This window comes from Spea bombifrons, chromosome 5, assembly GCF_027358695.1.
Source record: "Spea bombifrons isolate aSpeBom1 chromosome 5, aSpeBom1.2.pri, whole genome shotgun sequence".
Lineage (NCBI taxonomy): Eukaryota > Metazoa > Chordata > Amphibia > Anura > Pelobatidae > Spea > Spea bombifrons.
In genome coordinates, this window is record NC_071091.1 from 41,080,838 (window position 1) to 41,100,419 (window position 19,582).

Sequence of the window (19,582 nt, forward strand, 5' to 3'; positions counted from 1 at the left end):
CCGTTGGTCGGCGGTGCTAACTCTTCACTTCTAACAGGATAACGTCCTTTTACCGAAAAACCGCTCTTGCTGTATGTCACTCTCTTCCTATTTCCTTGCCCAGTCTTGTGCACTCTCGTTCCCACCCTTTGCTCGCTCCCGACTTAAAATGAAGAGTGAGGGGAGGGTTTAAAAGGCCCTGGGGCTGGGAACAGGGGGAGGTGGCGATGTTGCATCCTGAGTAAAGGAGTCAGCTGAGTCTAGGCAGTGTAAAAGAACAAGAAGAGAGCAATCCTGCGGTAGAGAGAGCGACACACATAGGAATTCATAGATCACCCGAAGATCCGCTTGCGTTCTTAGGATACAACTGTGTTTAAACGCTTATGTAATCAACTCGTAAGGAATTTGATTTTAAACTCGTATATTCTGAAAAAACCTGCATCTTTTTACTGGATTTATTGGGGGGTCGCCTTGCTTAACTAACTCGACTGTGGCATAAGAAGAGGGGAAAAAGTCCCAGGGAGTAAAAGGGAGAGAAAGTGGCGAATGGACTCTAGTACACTTAATATTTTTCTACTTCCACTGGTCTGTTTGTGATAAAGGCCCAGTTGAACACAGAACAGCTAACAGGTAATGCACTGGATTTTGCTAACGTATGCTTTTGATAAGTTTGTTATCCAGGATATTGTGCATAGAACTGTATTTCATTCTTTTTGTTGATATATTGTGCATGGCTACACTTAGGGGGTCAGAGAGGAAGTGCGGTGAGGGGGAGGTGAAGGGTTGAACTTGGGGGAAGGCTTTTCTAAATCCAACCAAGCCATCACGCGTGGTGGGGTTTCCCTGCCTTCCAATGCTCCGTGTAGAAGGCCAGTGCAGGGGTTTGCAGACCAATGGGACGTGCCATCTTCATACGTGCTTACCCTCCTCCACCCAAAGAACACACTTGCATTAAGATATGAGGAGCTTTAGGAAAAGCGGTCCCAAACCCTCCTCGTTGGTCTGCTTATTTTAAAGCGGTGTGGGAGCTGCAGTTAAATGATTTGCCTCTAAGGTTATTCACCCGCTACGTTTGGCAAAAAAAATGCTGTTTGGAAGAGTTGTTTAGGAGTGAAGACGTTTGTTTGGCCTACAAACTTCCTCGGGATTGTCAAATTTGGTGGCTTTTTTTTAGCATCTGCATGCAGCAGTTTGACGTGTTACAGGACTTAGGAAAACTACAAATCACCCTTGTTTGTAAAACATCCTACTTGAGTGTGCTGTTGCTTACCATCTGGTAGCGCGTCAAACAAAATACTGCAAGTTACAATTTCTAAGCGTTTGTAACCAATAAAACTACTTTTGCGAGCGTCGTTAACATGGAAAACCTTAAAAAGAAAAAAACCCCAAGTTCAAGCAGTTACCGGTGGCGCTCTTGGTACCTTTCTTTTCGCGTTACCACCGTACAACCTATTTTGTAACTTTTCTCAACGTGGTACTTGGTATTAAGTGTCTGGTTTTAACACTCTCACATGAGGAATGGATACGATTTAGCACCATCATTTGCCTTAAGTAGAGAAATGAAGCATGTACTGCGGTTTTGCAACCTCTGACATATATCCTTTTTACCTTTAGTTTTTGAAAGTTGTACCTGTCGTAGGCAATTTTAACGAAGCTCAATAATTTTCTGACTTGCAAGTGCTTTAGTAGCTCCTCCCCCTAGGAGAGGGAGGAGGCAGAACACGTGAAAGGCGAGGCTCAAAACAAATGTTTTGGCTGGTGTTGGAGGTGGTTTGAACCTCGAAGGTTCAACTTCGTGTCGTATTTGTCAGTTACCCGGTACAAGTGAAAACGGGTGCCAATTGTATAGCCGTCGACAGCATGATGTAAAGAAATCGCAAAGTTTTTCTAATTATCGAGAACATGTGTTAAGTGTTATTCAATCTTTTTGAGCTCTGTGTAATGGGTTGTAACCTGCGAAGAATACAAATGTTAGGCGAACGTGACTAAGAACCGTTAGACTTTTGTCAGGATGAGAGATTGTGAATCTCCGCCCGCCCGAGCATGCAAGGTGTGCTCAGACCATGTTGTACTTAGACGAGCGTCATTATGACATATGCTTCTGTATATGAATGCAATGCGAACCTCAGTAAGTTTGCATAGCTACCCATTCCGCGTATTAAAATTGACTGCGTTGTGCGCGTGTATATGTATTCTGTTTTAGTTTTGCCAAGTTGTTGCGTCCTGAGACGTTTTTAGCAAATGTTTACTCTTTATTGAAGTACACTGCAGTGAGATGCATTTTAATGATTCCAAAGCCAATGTCGAATTTAACCTGTTAAGTAGCTGTGACACACCTTGTACATCTGCAGTCTGTGTTTATGTATTAAGCAAGTATGTTGACCAGTCCATAAAGGACGAAACAGCTGTCAAATGAGTGTGATCTGACTACTGCACATCTTTCTTTAACTTTGTCTAAAGAATAAGTACAGCAGACAGTTGCTCTCAAGGGATGGTGGATATAGAGGCGAAAGGCATTGTAGGCATACTCCTACCCAGAATCGCTTGTGGTTTTGAGAGCGCCAAAGATTTGCGTTTTTAATAATGCTTCTTCTGCTCCCTTTATGCATTAACTACATTGTGGCAGCTGGGATGGGGTGCTTGGGTTTACACAGTGCAAGGCCTTACATTACACCAGAACACTGCTTACAGCTAATGCTTGTCTCCATTCAAGTATTTGGTGGTGGTGGTGGTGTGTGTGTGTGTCCCCTTCTATCTAGTCCAGATGGTTTTTATAACCAAAGGACCCAAATTATTTTGTTGCATTTACCATATGTTAAAGCATGTTTATCCTTTTACATATTTGATGAACCCATACATTTTACATAATGTAAAAGCATGTGTGTAGATCTCTCTGACCACTGTCAGCAGCCTTGCCTAAGGTTGCGCAAGACTAAGACTCTGTACAAAAGGTGGCAGTTTACCTGACCCAGGTTGCCATGCAAAACGCATGTGTGTAACCGGCAGGCACACTGTACACCCCCCCCCTGCCGATTTCAAATAGAAGGCTCAGAAAATGCAGCATCTGATACAAAAAGGGTTTTAAGGACAATTTAAGCTGCTATAACCATTGTTCTGTGCAAGATATTATGAACTCTGGCTACCCAAAGCCAGAAGTTCCCTGGTATGGTGATTTATGGCAAAATGACAAAATTATCCTCATGAAATTCTCTGCTTGATTACTTTACAAAAATTATATACTTTTTAAGCGAACATGTTTTCCTGGGTGCTAAGCTACCGTATTTGCTTGATTATAAGACGACCCCCCAAAATCTGAATATTTTTTTTTTTTTTTTTAAAGCTATGATTGAGAAAAATATTGGTTTTATTTCCTCTTATTTTCCAACCTGCCCCCCCCAGTTATGCACATCTGCCCCCAGGCTTGCCACTCTGCCCCAGAAATGCCTTATACCCCCTATATGCCACTGCCCAATGAAATGCCCTTTGACCCCCTATGTGTCACTCAACAGAAGAAAAACCGGACAAGTAAGCAGCACTGGGTAAACTAAGCCTGGAGTATTATCTTTATTTTAATGCTTATTTGCCCCGTGTTTCTTCTGTTGATATATTAACCCCTGGTGGGGATCTATTAATTATGTGCATTCTTTAATTTCTGTTTTGATTTATTGTTTATATTGTCCATGTATTTTTTTGTCTATTAAAGCATACATATTTTTATACCTCTTTTAGCGATGTCAGTTTTTCTTATGCCCCCTGATATAAGACATATTGGGGAGGCACAGTGGCATAAAGGGGGCATAGGACATGCCACTGTGCCCCCCTGATATCTCAGTGGCATATAGGGGTAAAAGGCATATCAGGGGGCATGGTGGCATATCAAGGGTAAAGGGCATATAGGGGGCTTTAAGGGGGGGTATAAGGCATATCGGGGCACAGTGGCATATAGGGGACAGTGGCATATCAGGGGGGTATGTGGCATATCGGGACAGAGTGGCATATAGGAGGTATAAGGCAAATATGGGGGCAGAGTAGCATATAGGAGGTATAAGGCATTTCTGGGGCAGAGAGGCAAGCTGGGGGTGAGATGTGCATAACTGGGCAAAAATAGTTTACATGAATTAATATTTACTAGTAAGGCTTTTTTGATATTTTTGGGATTCTTGTGAAAATATAGCTTTAATTATGTCAGTAAAATAAGAAGGCAAATCGTGAAATGCCATTGTGATAGATAAACTTGTGTACATCTTAATGTACATTAGAAGTTTTTATTTTAAATAAACAATACATTTGCATATTTTTTTTACCAGATTAATCGAAAAAATTATCGGCCAACTAATCGATTATGAAAATAAGCGTTGGTTGCAGACCTGCACCGGCTGTCAGTGAGGAGAGTTCCTCGCACCGGTGCGGAAAATTCTCCATGACAGTCGGGGAAGGTCTGCGAGATGGAGGCAGACAACCCCCGCTGCCAACCGCACCTCCTTCCGGCTGCAGCGGAAGTTGTCTACGCGTATCGCGTGGACGTCTACACACCGGGGAGTCAAAAGCGCCGGTAAGTTTTGGGGGCGGGCGGGGGTTAGACGGGAGGATCGATTAGTTGGCCGATTTATTTTTTCGATTCATCGGATAAAAAAAATGAATGTAAATTTTTCATTTATTTAAAATAATTTACTAAACAAATGATGTTAAATACAAACAGCAGAATAAAGAAACTTTGATAATAAATTTCTTGTCTTTATTTCCCAACCAGCCCCCCAATATATGCACATTTGAGCCCAGGCTTGCTACGCTGCCTCCCAGACATGCCATGCTGCCCCCCCACATATGCCACGCTGCCTACCACACCACACCACGCTGCCTCCCACATCTGCCACTCCACGCTGCCTCCCACATCTGCCACTCCACGCTGCCTCCCACATCTGCCACTCCACGCTGCCTCCCACATCTGCCACTGTGCCTGATACGCCTTATATCCCCTGATACCCCACTCCATCCTCCCCAGACATGCCACTTCTCTACCCCCAGATATGCCACTCTACCCCCAGATATGCCTTATACACCCTGATACACCACTCCGTCCTCCCCAGACATGCCACACTGCCCTCCCCACATATGCCACGCCATGGTGCCTCCCACATCTGCCACTCCACAATGCCTCCCGCATATGCCACGCTGCCTCCCACATCTGCCACTCCACGCTGCCTCCCACATCTGCCACTGTGCCTGATACGCCTTATATCCCCTGATACCCCACTCCATCCTCCCCAGACATGCCACCCTGCCTCCAAGACATGCCACTTCTCTACCCCCAGATATGCCTTATACACCCTGATACACCACTCCGTCCTCCCCAGACATGCCACACTGCCCTCCCCACATATGCCTTATATACTGTATATGCCTTATACCCCCAGATATGTCACTTCACTGCCCCCAGGATTTAGATTCCCCTAAATTAACCCTAAACTCCCCATTAACCACAGCATCCCCTAAATTAACCCTAAAGACCCCATCAACCACAGCATCCCCTAAATTACCCCTAAACACACAATTAACCACAACTGCCTCAAATTAACCCCAAACACCCCATTAACCACAGCTGCTCCTAAATTAACCCTAAACACACTTTTAACATAACTGCCCCTAAATTAACCCTAAACACCCCACTAACCATAACTGCCCCTAAATTAACCCCCACCTCCCCTAACTTTCAGTAGTCCAAATATATAGATAGATATAGATAGATATATATATATATATATATATATATATATATATATATCTATCTATCTCATCACTTGTTTTAAGTTGTAACTTCTATCATGTTGATTAGTATTGCTTCAGACCTGATGAAGGGAGGATAACTCTCGAAAGCTTGTCTTTTTAATATTATGTTAGTCCAATAAAAAAGGTATCACCGCATACTCTGCAATACTCTGTTTTTTGACATCATATATATATATATATATATATATATATATATAAGTCCAAAATTAACAATTGCACTCCAAATGCCAAATTTCTGCCCGGTGCCAAATAACTGCAGCAGTAAATAATATAAAGTCCAAAAATAATTACCGGCACTCCAGGGACTTTGCAAATGACCACACAAACAACTTCGGTTTTTAAGTCAACGTTTCAGTCTTGTTTATTACAGACTTTCATCATGACTGTTTTTGCTGATGGCACAAAATTAGGCAGGGGGTAATTCAGACTAATCTTGACAAGGGCTGCAACAACTAATCAATAAAATTGATAATGAAAATCATTGCCAACGAATATCATTATCAATTAGTTGAATCTATTTTTATCGATTTTTATAAAATGAGGGTTTTATAATCCGTTTCAGCAGTTACTACTTACCAGGACACTCCCTGTCCCTCCCTGCAGTCACACTGATTGGCCCCGCTCATTTCCTATAGTGTCCACATGGCCGTGACTTAATATTTGGGTTGCTGAAAGTTAGGGGAGGTGGGGGTTAATTTAGGGGCAGTTATGGTTGATGGGGGTCTTTAGGGTTATTTTTAATCTTGAGGACTGAGGGTTAATAAAGTTAACTTAAGGTGCTGTTAGAGTTAAGGGGGGGAGCAAACTAAAGGAGAATCTAAATCCTGGGGCCAGTGAAGATTAATCCTGTATTTATTCATAAAAGTATTGTCGGTGTACTGCGGACGAGTCTGTAAATCCTATGAGGGCACAATGGCATATCTGGGGGGTATAAGGCATATCTGAGGCGGAGGGAGTGGCATATCTGGGGGTATAAAGTGTCACGGTCATGACTACTTGCCAAGCCGCAACTGTGTGGAGGGCATGGGCATGAAGGGGTTAATAGCACCAAGCCTCTGGATTTACTAACTTCACCCCTTAACAAGGCATAAGTTACACCAAATTAACCCCCATATCCTGCCTGTATCCCCCCAGGTAGTCTGCCACCACTCACGATTTTGATACCGAAGTAGAATATATCTCTCTGTCTCTCTGTCTCTCTCCATCCTCATCATCTCATATCTAATCAGGGTGGTGCAGGGCATTTATGGGGGGCAGAGTGGTATATAGGGAGGCATAAATAGGGCGCGTGGCATATTGGAAGTTATAAGGCATATCAGGGGGGCATAAGACATATCTGGGGGTAAAATGTAAAAATATCAGGAGGCTCAGTTGCATATCACTGGCATATAACGAGTATAAGGCATATCTGGGGGCACAATGGAATCTGGCATATAGGAGGTATAAGGCATATCTCGGGGCAGAGTGGCAAGCTGGGGGTCAGATTGCATAACTTTTTTTCTCAGTTTTTATTACATATGAAAAATAGTTAACATATGAATTAACATTTACTAATTACTTTGTATTAAAACCTAGTTTGAGAAACGCTGTGTTTGGGTTCTTGTAGCTTTCATTTATTATGTCAGTAAAATAAGAAGGTGAATAGAGGCCATTGCGATAAAGAGATGAAAGTAAATTGTACGTTTTTTATTATATTATTTTAAATGTAAAAAAATTTGCATTTTTTTTTTTAATCCGACTAATCGAAAAAATAATCGGCTAACTAATCTATTAAAATAATTGTTAGTTCCAGCCCTACAATCATGACATAAGGTATACTGGGGTATGAGGTATCAGGGGTTATAAGGCAAATATAAGGCATTTGTGGGAGGCAGTGTGGCGTATGTGACAGCTGGGAGGTAGTATGGCAAGCCTGGGCTCAGATTTGCATATCTGGGGGATTGGGAAATAAAAACAAGAAATGCATTTTTATCAGTTTTTTTTTTTAATTATTATTATTCTGCTGTTTGTTTTTAACATCCCAGTTATTTTAAATAAAAGAATAATTCACATCTAATTTTTATCTGATTAATCGTAAAAATAGATTATGAAAATAATAGTTGCAGCCCTAATCTTGATGTTTCTTCTTTGTGGAAGGATTTAGAGTTGGGAATTGGGTGTGCAAGTGTCTGATGAGGTTCAACATAGATAAATGAAAAGTATTTGGTAAAATATTATGGTAAAAATAATAAAAATGCAACCTATACTATAAATGGAATATCCTTGGGGAAAACTACCAATGAGAAGGACTTAGGAATAATAGTCAACAGACTTGACAACAGTGTACACTAGTGTACAATACCAGAAAGCAGCTGCAAGGATTTTGATTAACGGGATGAGGATATCATCTTGCCTCTTTACAGTTCAATGGTAAGACCTCACCTTGAATATGTGGTACAATTCGGGGCACTGGTCCTTAAAAGGACATTATGGGAAAAAGTGCAAAATGAATATGGGGAATGGAATCTTCCAGTATCTACTAGTTATTAAGTGATATACACTGGAAAAACCACATCTTAGAGGGGATATGATAACATTATGTAAATAAATGCAGCCTGAAGTGTTCAGCCGCCTCTCCTGATTACGGAAATACCCTACATGCCTAGCTTTTTTGTGGTTTTCTGGACGTTACAGGGCATAAGGTATAACGTGCCGGTATATTGGATCACTGTGTGTGCTAAGCCAATGCTATCTAGGAAGCAGCTTAGCAGTCCCACAGGAGAACATGTTCCCATAAAAGTAAACCTTTTTGGAAAGCGGTCTACCAGAGTAGTTCACCAGGTGCATTTGGACATTTTCCATGCAGCCATTTTGCCATCAGTCACTGCCAAAGTCAGCCGTAGCAATAATTTCATGCACTTTTTTTTTTTTCGCCAACACATCTGTGTTGCTTAGGATATTTTGCACATGGTATGTTATGGCAGAGAAATCCAGCCTAAATTGTTCCGCAGCCTCTCCTGATTACGGACATACCCCACGCGCCTAGGTTTTTTTGCATATGGTTTTGTTTTTATGGAATTGTGCTAATTGAAAATACCCCCCTTATCTCCTTGTGGCTCACACTAACGCAAAATAAAGAAATATAAAGAAAATACATTTAATAATCTACCTTGATGTGGTAGATCATGAAGCACTCATCAATGCAGAGTCCTGGCAAAGAGGGGCAGGAAGGGCAGTGGTACCTGGAGTCCTTCTTAATACCCTTTTTGTAACAGACTCTGTATCTTTTCTGAGGCTTCTGTTTGGTACCAGTGGGGGGGAATTGTACAAGGAAAATGCCTGCAGGTAAGACGCAGGACATTCTCTTGCACATTACGGATTGACTCCTCAAAGAGGATATCCCTCAGGATTTTTACCTGGAACAAAACATGTGTTGTACATGGCAACCTGGATGAGGTAAATGGCCACTTTTTTGTACCAGGTCTTGGTCTTATGCAGCACCAGGTACGGCTGCAGACACTGGTCAGAAAGATCTATTACCCCCCATGTTCCTGTTGTAATCGGTGATGCACTGAGGCTTGAGCACCTGTGCGTCACCTTCCCCACGTACACTAACAGGTACCACCTTCTCGTTGTGTATAGTGGAGAGGATATACACATCCTTCCTGTCGGTGTACCCGAGGGCCGCCAACAGCTCCTGACTGCGCAGAGCACTGGTAGTGCTGAACCTCTGCTTGGGGTATGTTTTTGGGATAACTCTTGCAGGTTGGCCTAACATGCTGGGGTCTGCTCCAAAAATAACAAATGAAATAAAGCTGGTATAAAAGTTATCCACCCAGAGGTGGTAGCCCTTATTTAAATAGTGTGGGACCTGCTGTCCCCCTATCATCCCACTAGTACCCACAGATTGTGGGCAGCCAGGGGGATCAAGGTGACTGTCCTTCCCTTCGTAAATTCTGAAGGAAACGGTATATCCCTTCCCACTCTCGCAAAGTACCTTGAACGCTTGGATGGGATATACAGTTTGAAGTTCAGTCTACCCTTGAATAGGACCAGGGACTCATCTATAGCAACATTTTTATCGGGGGTATAAATTTCAGGGAATTTACTGGAAAAATAATGGGCCTCAATTGATATTGACCCTGCAGGGGATACCCTCTCCCCCCCGTAAACTTCCGGGTGACGTCAGTAGTGACGTGACCTGGAAGGGAAAGCGTGATCGGGCATTTCCAACTGTACAGGAGATCGGGCAGCAGAAAGCCAGCAAGGCTGGCTTCTGCTGTCAGGGGGGAGTCTAGGCTGTCAAACGACGGCCTGATATCCCGTGCAGTGGCTGGGATGTGTCCCTGCTGCTGCAAGAAGGGCTGGACGTACCGGTACGTCCATAGGGGATTGTTGGGAGGCGGTTTTTGGATGTACCGGTACATCCATAGGGAACTGAAGGGATTAAAATGAAAAATGAGGAATTTTCAGATATTTCCTCAAACAGGAATCTGACTTTACAAGTCATCACCAATTTCACCTTCTCAGGATGATATATCCTGAGAAGGTGAAATTGGTGATTACTTTTTTTTCCCTGTCTGATACACCCGGATCAGGGCTGTTCAAACTATCAGGGAATGTTACAACACACCAGTATAGGCCATCTCATTTTTCCCACCACCTTAAGTTTTTTTTTTTTTTTTTTTTTTTTTCCCTTTTACATCCATGTATGAGACTATGGCCTAAAGCCATACCAATCTGATTACACCTGATCTTGGAAGCCAAGCAGGGTTGGGCCTGGTTAGTACTTGGATGGAAGACTGCCTGGGTATACCATAAGTGTTGAAATTAGAATGGAAATGAACTAGGGCTGCAACTAACTATTATTTTCATAATTGATTAGTTAGCCGATTATTTTTTTTTCGATTAATCGGATAAAAAAAATGAATGTACATTTTTCATTTATTTAAAATAATTTAATAAACAAATGATGTTAAATACAAACAGCAGAATAAAGTTTGATTAAAATGCATTTCTTGTCTTTATTTCCCAACCAGCCCCCCCCCCAATTAATGCACATTTGAGCCCAGGCTTGCCACGCTGCCTCCCACATATACCACGCCACGCTGCCTCCCACATATACCACTGTGCCTGATATGCCTTATACCCCCTGATACACCACTCCATCCTCCCCAGACATGCCACGCTGCCCTCCCCACAAATGCCTTATATACCGTATATGCCTTATACCCCAGATATGTCTCTCCATCCTCCCCAGATATGCCTTATACCCCCCAGATATCTCAGTCCCCTCAGTCACAGACCTGGTCACAGCACACTGACGCCATACTTTTATACATAAGTACTGCGTTAATCTTCACTGCCCCCAGGATTTAGATTCCCCTTAGTCTGCCCCCCCTTTACCTCTAACTGCGCCTTAAGTTAACTTTATTAAATTAACCCTCAGTCCTCATCATTAAATTAACCCTAAACACCCCATTAACTATAACTACCCCCAAATTAACTCTAAATACCCCATCAAACACAACTACCCTAAATTAACCTAAAACACCCCATTAACCACAACTGCCTCAAATTAACCACAAACACCCCATTAACCACAGCTGCTCCTATATTAACCCTAAACACCTCATTAACCATAACTGCCCCTAAATTAACCCCCACCTCCCCTTACTTTCAGCAGCCCAAATATTAATTTTATACTTAAATGAGTGTCACAGCCATGTGGTTCTGGCCTTCTGGGAGAAGGAAGGGGCGGGGCCAGTTGTCACAGTGATTACAGGGAGGGACTGGTAGGTAGGAGCTGCTGCTGTGAGTCAGACTAAATGGATTATATAATGAAGGGTATTTTTCAGAGTGTTTGCTCTGAAAAAACCCTCATTTTAAAATCGATTCAACTAATCGATAATGAAAATCGTTGCCAACGAATTTCATTATCGATTATCGATTTTATCAATTAGTTGTTGCAGCCCTAAAATTAACCCCTTCAATCCCAGGGGTTTTTGGTACCTCAAGTCCCAGAGCGATTATTCTCTTTTCCTGGGAATAGTGTACCCATGTGAACTTTTTTTCAAGGAGAGAGAGAGCTTTCTTTTGATACCATAGTTGGATGATTAGCTGAAAATTTAGAATGAGAAATTTTAGTAAGAACTAGCGATAATTAGACAAAAAAAACAATTTTTTTTTTTTTTACATTTTCCCTCTGAATCCTCACAAAATTAGGTAAAGTGATGGAAAACCCCCTCCAAGTTTATCAATTCAGGTGCCCTGATTTCAGAAATACCTAATTTTATATAGATTTTCCATACTTTCCCAGTATGTAAAATTTTTATGCCTATGGCTTAACTGGTTTGGGGATTGTGAACAAGACCAGGAGGGTTATACTGGCTAGATGTTATGCTAGGGCAATGGGATGTAAGGTTTTGAAAAAAATTTTATGATTTTTATTTTATGTGTATATTTTTTTTTTTTTTTGTTTTTTACACGAAAATGGTTTTTCTGGTATTTTAGGGGTTATAACCAAAGAAACAGTTCTGGATCTAAATTTGGCACATTCTTTTTACATTAAATACCAGGATTCAGTTTAGTTTTCTGGTATTAGCCAATTACTTAAGTATATGAACATGTTCGCTTCATGGTAGCTTTTAATATCAACCGCTCCAATGCGGTTTAGTTTCCTACAAATTAGTTTTCTAGCAATTCTTGATCTTTTATTTCTCCATATAAATTGTTCAAATACCATTTGTATTTCTTTCGGCTATCTATCCGGGAGGGCCATTGGGACTGACCTAAACAAATTGTGAGGATGTAAGATTTGATCGTATTTACACTAGGGCTGCAACAACAAATCGATAATCTATTATGAAAATCGTTGTCAACAATTTTCATAATCTATTAGTCTATTTTTATCGATTTTATAAAACGAGTTTTTTCAGAGCAAATGCTCTGGAAAAACACCCCTCCTTCTATAATCTGACCTCAAATAGAAATCTGATTATAACACTAGAATCCAGGCACCAACCCCCCCCACCCCCGCAAAGCTGCAGGAGACCTGGATTCTCTCTGCCACCCGGTGAGCGTCTGTGCAAAACGGCAGACATCCCGTGCTTCTCCCCTCCCCTTCTCCCCTCCACTTCCGCTGAGGCTTCTATTACTGAACCCGGCATCACGTGACTTTCCGGTGCGGCTTCCATCATGGAAGCCCCAACGCAAGCGAAGGGGAGAAGCGGCTGTCTGCGTGCATCGCACAGACCCCTACCGGCTGCCAGAGAGTATCCGGGTCCTGTGCAGCACTGCAGGGGATCTGGATTTTAGTGCGCGATGTGCACAACCTCTGCTACATCACCTCGCTGCCACTTCCACCTGCCCCACCAGGGGTTAATATATCAACAGACGAAAAACAGGACAAGTAAGCAGCACTGGGTAAGGTAAGTCTGGATTATTATCTTTATTTTTATGCTCATTTGCCCTGTTTCTTCTGCTGATTATATTAACACCTGGTGGGGCAGGTAGAATTTTTTCGGGATCTATTAATTGTGCATTCTTTAATTTTGTTTATTTTTTTTATTTATTGTTTATATTGTCCATATATTTATATATATATATATATATATATGTATATTGTGGGTTTTTTTTTGTCTATTTATTAAAGCATATATTCTTATACCAATTTTAGGGATGTCAGTTTTTCTTATATCGGGGGGGTATAAGACATATCAGGGGGCACAGTGGCATAAAGGGGCTATAAGGCGTATTATGGGGCACAGTGGTATCAGGGGGCACAGCGGCATAAAGGGGCTATAAGGCGTATCAGGGGGCACAGCGGCATAAAGGGGCTATAAGGCGTATCAGGGGGCACAGCGGCATAAAGGGGCTATAAGGCGTATCAGGGGGCACAGCAGCATAAAGGGACTATAAGGCGTATCAGGGGGCACAGCGGCATGAAGGGCCTATAAGGCGTATCACCGGGGCACAGTGGCATCTCAGTGGCATATAGGGGTAAAAGGCATATCAGGGATGTAATGTATAAAAGGCATATATGGGGCTATAAGGCATATCACGGGGCAAAGTGGCATATTAGGGGACAGAAGCATATAGGAGGTATAAGGGGGCACAGTGGCAACTCTGATATATATGCCTTATACCCTCCTATAGGGGCAGAGTAGCATATAGGGGGGTATAAGGCATTTCTGGGACGGAGGCAAATGCCTAAGATAACTGGGGAAAAAATAGTTTACATGAATATCTACTAGTAAAGCTTTTTGTATTTTTCGTTCTTGTTAAAATAGCTTTAATTATTATGTCGGTAAAATAAGAAGACAAATCGTGAAATGCCATTGTAAATTAAGTTTATTATTTTTTTTTTTTTTATGAAAAATTTGCATATTTTTTATCCGATTAATCGAAAAAATAATCGGCCAACTAATCGTTAGTTGCAGCCTTAATTTACACGACCCCACCATAAAATATTAGTCTGGCCCCACTCTGTTAAATAGTTCTTGGGTTTTCTGGATTAAAGTATGAAAATTAATTTCCATTATTTTTTCTATTTTTAGTTTGGTATGCATATCCCAAATACTCCAAATTTTCTCTATTCCAAACAAAGGAAAATGTTTTCTCTCCTTCAAAAAATTATTGCTCTTTAAAGTAAGAATGTTAGATTTGGATATATTTAATTTTATATTTGGAGAGACAACCATATCTTTCTATTTCTTTGATAGTATGGTCTATCAATGTCATTTGGGCTGATAACATAAGCATGATGTTGTGACGGATCGTCCTGTGCCCCAGACTGGACACATCCGCCCGTCAGCTCCTTCCCTCTCCCAGTCAGCGGACCCGCTGTGGCTGTCCGAAGAAAGCAGTCACAGACCAGCACTTCCCTCAATCATGAGACAGAACTTCATGCTTTGAGGTTAAAACAGAACTCTTTATTACAAACACGCAGAATTTATATACAATCTCCATTCACTGTGCACCGAATCCAACCCCCAATCCCATCACAAATCCCATCAGCATACAGGGGATGTATCAGGTGAGGGGATTAAGGGATACAATGGGTTTCCCCCACCTGTGTTATCCCCCCGTTAGAGCCCCAGCCAGATTATAGGATTGTCTCTTTGAAGGCTGGAGCTGCAGCCACATTCAAACAGGGTATAACATAAATATAATAATAATAATAATAATAATAACAGTGAAGATCAGACAGGGTTCTTCACAGATGTCATCTGCATAGATATTTAATTTGTGCCCCTGAATATGTTGCACCTTTTTATCTGGCTATTTAATCTAATATATCGAGCAAGAGGTTCTAAGGAAAGGATGTACAGTAATGGAGATAATGGGCAGTCTTGTCTGGTCCCATTTTTTTATATTGAGCCAGTCTTATGTTATTCCTGGTCCGATAATCCTTGCTGAGGGATTTCACAACCTATTTTATCTTTTATTTTCTTGCCATACAGTGGCAGTACGAGTGGCTAGTGCTTCTCTCTTTGGACAAGACTCTGAAAACAATAAAGGGTTAAATAACACAGAAACCCCTCCTCCTTACCCATAAATGCGAGCCCCCTACAATAAGCCCCAGTTTCCTTCTTGTCCCTTACAGGGATGGACGTGACTCTTCTGCTGGGGGATTTTTCCTCCGAAGGTCCAGAAGTCTGGTGAGGCGCACGGGTTGCTGCCTGGGGGTTTCAGCCTCCTATCGCTCCCCGGGTGGTGAGGAGAGCAAGGTCCCCTCCGTAGTGGTGGACGTTACGGAGGGGTTTGACTGCGGTTTCTTTTATTTCGGCTTCTTGGTGAGCATGCGCGGTAGGTGGAACGCATGCCCGGGCGACGTTGCGTTCCACTGAAGATCCGATCGCGCTACTGAGCATGCGCAAATCAAATCTTCTGGAGGGCGCCAAATTTTAACCTATTTAAAGGGTTTCTTTGTTCCTGTCTGTCTGCATGGATACTTCTCAGCACAGGATGCTTTGTCACCAGCCCCCCCGCACTGTTCTGAGGATTTGAAGGTAAGATTTTTTTATCTTGTTCTTCATTTTCCTCTTTCCTCCAGAAGAGGGGAAACAAACAAACAAACAAAAATAACATTTGTAGCTTGTCAGTTTCTTTCTTTCACCAGATGTCTAGTCCGGTTTCACCTGGGGAAAAACACAACAAGTGCACCCACTCCAAGAAAGATCTCCTTTTTCAAATCAATGCATGTGGCTTGCTCTGAGTGTGCTATCCCACTTTCTGATGGATGCAAGAAAAAGATGTGTAATGCCTGCTCGGCAGAGCGACTCACGAAAGACAAAAGAAAGGACTTGCAATCCTTCCTGGGTTGGTTTTGAGGCGTTTCAGGTCTCTGCTGCTCAAGCACAGTCCAGGGTTTACGGGGAAATCTTCCCGCAAACGCAAGAGATCCAGGTCATCCTCTAGGTCAGAGTTATCAGGTGAAATCTCCCAATCTTCAGTCTCTACTGCCTCTGACAGTTCTGAGGATGAAGCATTTTTTCCTCCCCAGGAGCTTTGAAAAATGTGCATGTTATCTGATGAGGAGGTTGATAAAATCAAGGGATTCCTTATACTACCCAAGCTTAAGGAGTTTATGGTGAGGGAATGGAAATACCCAGGGAAGAGGGCCTTTCTCTCCAAACATTTTAAACCATCTATTCCGGCTCCAAAGTGAAGAGCGGTGGGATGAGCCCCCCCCCCAAAGTTGATGTCCGCATAGCACAGCTGTCTACGAAAACTACCATTTCCATTGGAGGGGTCTCCGGCCGTAAAGACCCCATGGATAGAAGAGTTGAGACTTTGCAGACGGATTTTTCAGGAGTCGGGGTCTCAATGCAGAGCGGCGGTGGACCAAGATTCCGAAATCTCCAGACTACTGAAAAATTTGAGACTGTCCAATAGTTTGCTTATGGATTCCTCTCAAGAGGTGGTGAAAATATCGGCTAAGAATATGGGTTTATCCTCTGTAGCTCGGAGAGCCCTATGGTTGATATCCTGGACGGCAGATACCGCCTCCAAAGCATCCCTGTATGATTTACCATTTGAAGGGAAAAATAGTTTGGAGCCCCCTTAGAAGAACTTATCAAGCAGATGTCAGAGACCAAGAGAGCTAGGGGATATCCATATAAGAACACCTGGCTGTTCCAGACGTCTTCCAGATCGCAGATTTTTTATGGAGACAGAAATTTCCAGGACCGTCCCAAAAAACAGGGAAAAATGGAAATTCTGAACACAAAACGGGTGGATTTGGAAGATCATTTTAGAGGGGTACAGAATCAGTTTCATGCATCTTCCCAGAAGTCAATTCCTGATCTCCTCGTATCCATCCTCAGTGAAAAATTTAGCTCTTCATTCAGCAAGCGTCTCTCTCCTGTCAAAAGGGGTTATAGAGTTCAAGTTTCCAAGGGGTTTATTCCAGACCCTTTCCGGTTCCAAAGCCGGACGGCTCCTTCTGCCCCTGTTTTGGATCTACAGAGGGCGAACAGCTGCATCCAGTATCATCACTTTCGGATGGAAAACATTTAATTGGTCGTGCAGTTACTTCAGAAGGGAGACGTTATCACTCTGGACTTGAAGGACGCCTACCTTCATGTCCCAATTGCAGAGGCTTCCAGAAAGTTTCTCAGGTTTTCAATTCCAGCAAACTGGAAAATTCTTCACTTCCGGTTCAGAGCGTTTCCGTTCGGTCTGTCATCGGCTCAGAGGATCTTCACAAAAATTTTGTGTCCGTTGACTGCAGTTCTGAGAGAAAAGGGGATTTCTATCGTTCCTTACCTGGACGACTGGCTCATCAAGGTCAAATCTTCAAAGAGGCTCCTGGCGGATTTAGCCACCACGATTCAATTTCTGGAAAGTCACGGCTGGATCATCAACCGAAAGAAATCCAACCTCCTGCCTTCCACTAGGATCCAATTCCTCGGCCTAATGGTGGATTCAGTTTCCCAAAGTATATTTCTACCGACCACGAAGATCAGAAAGATCAAAAGAGAGATCACGTCTCCAATTAAATCCAACTTGCTCTATCAGAAAGGCCATGAGCATCCTGGGTCTACTGACAGCCTCCATCCCAGTGGTCAGGTGGGTGAAGTCTCAACTCCCGCCCCTTCAGTGGGATATTCTGCGGCATTGGTCGAGGCGAGAGGAAGATCTAGACCTGGGACATCACCATATCGAGTCAGGTCTTATCCCAACTAATCTGGTGAAGGACATCTCATCTCTCCGGAGGCCTCTCTTTTCATCCTCCCGATTGGATCACTCTGACCACGGATGCTTCCGGAATCGGATGGGGTGCCCATTTAAGTTGTCACTTCAGGCAAGGCAGTTGGTCTCCAGAAGATTCGCTTTGTTCTTCCAATTTCTGGGAGCTGAAGGCTGTTCTTCATGCCCTCTTAGCGTTCGAAACCCACATAGAAAGTCGCTTCGTGAAAATTCAGTCTGACAACGCTATGACAGTCTCGTATATAAACAAGCAAGGGAGGAGGCGGATAAGGAGTCTGCAAGTTCTTTGTGCAGTTCTGATTAGATGGGTCCAGCTTCATCTAGAAGGCATGTCGGCCACCCATATAAGAGGCTGCGACAATTGGATTGCGGACAATCTCAGCAGGCTAAGGTGGTCGCAAACAGAGTGGTCCTTAACCGCAAAATCCTTCACCTCCCTCGTGTCAGGATTTGGCCTTCCGGAGATAGATCTAATGGCGTCCAGGCAAAACGGGAAAGTTCTGGTCTTTGGCTCAATCAACAAGCAGGATTCGCCAGAATTCCTGTACGTGCTGTCCATAAGGTGGAAGTTTTTTTTTTTTTTTTTAATTTTTTTTTTTCATCACCAGTGGTTCCTGTCTAGAAGACATTTGGGTCCTTCAGAGTATTTCAGGTTACAGAAAAACTCTTGCAAGTTTCCTCCAGTTTTTCTTGTCATAAAAAGTTCTTTGGTTACCAAGTGTTCAAAGTCAACATCTACTAGACAAGCAGACTGTAGAGCCAGTTTCTTGAAAAGAACAGGAACATGCACGGATTCTTTAGTTACATAGGTAGACTACATAAATATGAGGTTCTCTCTTCTTCCCAGCAAAAGTGTTCTCATAACATCAGTCAGGAGTCTCATTCATTATTCCCGTTTTCGCTTTACGAAAGGCCATGAGGGTGTTGGGCTTGATGGTGTCTGCCATTCCAGGAGTTCTTTAGGCAAGACAAACCTGCAGAAGTATAAATAAGTATAATTTTTTATTTATTTTAATTCTAAAATCCCGGAACAAATGGCTCCACTCTTTAGAAGCTTATTTACATACCCCAATGTATGAAGGCCAATATCTTGCTTGGTGGCTGCTGCTTACATGCCTCCTATAGCGTGTACCTTCCTCTCAGGGCCTATGGTGCCACGGTAAAAAAAAAAAAAAAAATGGCCTGTAAGATAGGTTGGGGGCCCATATGCCCGGCTGAATACTGATTCTGGGGCTCAACAGATCAGAGCCAGCCTTCAAACTTTCTAGAGCTAAAAGCAGTGTGAATGGAATTTCTGCATCTGTCGGTTTGTCAGGGCCTTCCTATGAAGGTCTGTTCAAACAATACTACAGTAGCTTATTTAACAGAACAAGGAGGACTTTGTTCCAGTTCCCTGGGACAGTTATGTGCAAAACTCATGCCTTAGTCAGAGAGTCTCCTGGCTTTATCAGAAGTTCACATTGTAGGCCATTGCATTATCCGGTCAGGTATTTTGAGCGGGGGCTCTCTCTCCCAAAGAGACTGGGAGCTCAACAGCAGCATTTTTGCCAAAATCTACCAAAAATATTGGTATATCAGAAATGGATCTTATGGCTACAAAGGCTAATTAAATGCTTTCTTG

The 19,582-nt window shown here is 42.7% G+C and overlaps 1 protein-coding gene across 3 annotated transcripts in view; it reads left to right on the top strand.

Annotated features, from left to right (window-relative positions):
* Positions 1 to 205: 205 nt before the first annotated feature.
* The window catches only part of GRB10 (growth factor receptor bound protein 10), a 260,061-nt gene continuing 240,684 nt past the window's right edge, over positions 206 to 19,582 (top strand). For 2 of the 3 annotated variants that reach the window (XM_053468138.1, XM_053468140.1), the window contains exon 1: positions 206 to 609. The gene's annotated coding sequence lies outside the window, so the exon portion shown is untranslated. Of the gene's footprint in view, positions 610 to 1,722; positions 1,845 to 19,582 lie in introns of those variants that run through there. The other variant, XM_053468139.1, reaches the window with a different exon arrangement.